The sequence below is a fragment of the Oncorhynchus keta genome, unplaced genomic scaffold (assembly GCF_023373465.1).
Source record: "Oncorhynchus keta strain PuntledgeMale-10-30-2019 unplaced genomic scaffold, Oket_V2 Un_contig_4221_pilon_pilon, whole genome shotgun sequence".
Classification (NCBI taxonomy): domain Eukaryota; kingdom Metazoa; phylum Chordata; class Actinopteri; order Salmoniformes; family Salmonidae; genus Oncorhynchus; species Oncorhynchus keta.
In genome coordinates this window covers 50,733-53,322 of record NW_026287652.1, presented here as the reverse complement: position 1 = coordinate 53,322, position 2,590 = coordinate 50,733, and the positions used below count along the sequence as shown (strand labels likewise).

Genomic DNA, 2,590 nt, shown 5'->3' with positions numbered 1-2,590 from the left:
CTGGGATGTTACATTGATAACAGAGGTCTTCTGGTCTCTGGTCTACCAGCATCGGTCTCTGATGGTAGAGATGTCTGGGTAGTCGGCCTGTCCTGGGATGTTACATTGATAACAGAGGTCTTCTGGTCTCTGGTCTACCAGCATCGGTCTCTGATGGTAGAGATGTCTGGGTCGGCCTGTCCTGGGACTTTACATTGATAACAGAGGTCTTCTGGTCTCTGGTCTACCAGCATCGGTCTCTGATGGTAGAGATGTCTGGGTCGGCCTGTCCTGGGATGTTACATTGATAACAGAGGTCTTCTGGTCTCTGGTCTACCAGCATCGGTCTCTGATGGTAGAGATGTCTGGGTCTGCCTGTCCTGGGACTTTACATTGATAACAGAGGTCTTCTGGTCTCTGGTCTACCAGCATCGGTCTCTGATGGTAGAGATGTCTGGGTCGGCCTGTCCTGGGATGTTACATTGATAACAGAGGTCTTCTGGTCTCTGGTCTACCAGCATCGGTCTCTGATGGTAGAGATGTCTGGGTCGGCCTGTCCTGGGACTTCACATTGATAACAGAGGTCTTCTGGTCTCTGGTCTACCAGCATCGGTCTCTGATGGTAGAGATGTCTGGGTCGGCCTGTCCTGGGACTTTACATTGATAACAGAGGTCTTCTGGTCTACCAGCATCGGTCTCTGATGGTAGAGATGTCTGGGTCGGCCTGTCCTGGGATGTTACATTGATAACAGAGGTCTTCTGGTCTCTGGTCTACCAGCATCGGTCTCTGATGGTAGAGATGTCTGGGTCGGCCTGTCCTGGGACTTTACATTGATAACAGAGGTCTTCTGGTCTCTGGTCTACCAGCATCGGTCTCTGATGGTAGAGATGTCTGGGTCTGCCTGTCCTGGGACTTCACATTGATAACAGAGGTCTTCTGGTCTCTGGTCTACCAGCATCGGTCTCTGATGGTAGCTGCTTTTCCAAAATGTCTGTTGAGTGGACGACTGTTGGTGAGAGAAGGGAAGTGGAGTAGCTTGATTTAACACTTGTGTTGGTTAGAAGGTTAAAACAAGTTGCTGTTCTGACGTTAGATGCTTGTTGTTATCGATGCCCTCCCAATGGCACCCTATTCCCCATATAGAGCACGACTGTTGACCAGGGCCCTATTCCCCATATAGAGCACGACTGTTGACCAGGGCCCTATTCCCCATATAGAGCACGACTGTTGACCAGGGCCCTATAGCACCCTATTCCCCATATAGAGCACGACTGTTGACCAGGGCCCTATAGCACCCTATTCCCCATATAGAGCACGACTGTTGACCAGGGCCCTATAGCACCCTATTCCCCATATAGAGCACGACTGTTGACCAGGGCCCTATAGCACCCTATTCCCCATATAGTCCACTACATTTGATCAGGGCCCTATAGCACCCTATTCCCTATATAGTCCACTACATTTGACCAGGGCCCTATAGCACCCTATTCCCTATATAGTACACTACATTTGACCAGGGCCCTAAAGCACCCTATTCCCCATATAGTCCACTACATTTGACCAGGGCCCTATAGCACCCTATTCCCTATATAGCCCACTACATTTGACCAGGGCCCTATAGCACCCTATTCCCTATATAGCCCACTACATTTGACCAGGGCCCTAAAGGAGTGCAGGATATAGGGAATAGGGAGCCATTTTGGGGCCCTATAACATGTTTCTGGAGCTCTGACATAAAGACGAGGAACACAGCAGAGGTTTATAGACAGTTTGAACATTTTATCATTCATCCATGGGGCGGCAGCGTAGCCTAGTGGTTAGAGCGTTGGACTAGTAACCGGAAGGTTGCGAGTTCAAACCCCCGAGCTGACAAGGTACAAATCTGTCGTTCTGCCCCTGAACAGGCAGTTGACCCACTGTTCCCAGGCCGTCATTGAAAATAAGAATATGTTCTTAACTGACTTGCCTGGTTAAATAAAGGTAAAATGTAATTAAATCCATGTTGATACCCATGGTGCTTTGCAAGAATGTATACAGCTCAACCAACATTTGGTTAGTCAGAATGATTATTTTAATTTCCACTCTACTTCTTCTCCGTTGATTTGCTTTCCATTAAACCAGGGTGTAATGGATGTGTACAGCCCATTCAATACTACAAGAAGCTGTTGGAACTAAATTAAATGTGGATTTTTTTGTTGTTTTGTTTTGTTTTGTTTTTTTAAATAAAATGAATGAACTTTCATCTTGAACGTTGTCCATTCACATTTTGTTCCGTCCATTATCACTCAACCTTTCCCTCTAATCTTTGGCCATTCTCTCTCTACTCTCCTCTGTTCTGGACTACAGCTAACATTGTAGTTAAACTACCAGGAGGACCAGTGTTTTAACCTACAGCTAACACCGTAGTTAAACTACCAGGAGGACCAGTGTTCTGGACTACAGCTAACATTGTAGTTAAACTACCAGGAGGACCAGTGTTCTGGACTACAGCTAACATTGTAGTTAAACTACCAGGAGGACCAGTGTTCTGGACTACAGCTAACATTGTAGTTAAACTACCAGGAGGACCAGTGTTCTGGACTACAGCTAACATTGTAGTTAAACTACCAG

General features: G+C 46.9%; 1 long non-coding RNA gene across 3 annotated transcripts; it reads left to right on the top strand.

Annotated features, from left to right (window-relative positions):
• The first annotated feature begins 87 nt into the window (after positions 1–87).
• LOC127924526 (uncharacterized) lies at positions 88–2,229 on the top strand. 3 transcript variants are annotated; one of them, XR_008118089.1, is made up of 2 exons: positions 88–651; positions 912–2,229. It is a non-coding gene; the product is annotated as an uncharacterized LOC127924526 (long non-coding RNA). The 3 variants fall into 3 exon arrangements; XR_008118088.1 differs by having other exon boundaries at positions 823–2,229; XR_008118087.1 differs by having other exon boundaries at positions 734–2,229.
• Positions 2,230–2,590: the final 361 nt, after the last annotated feature.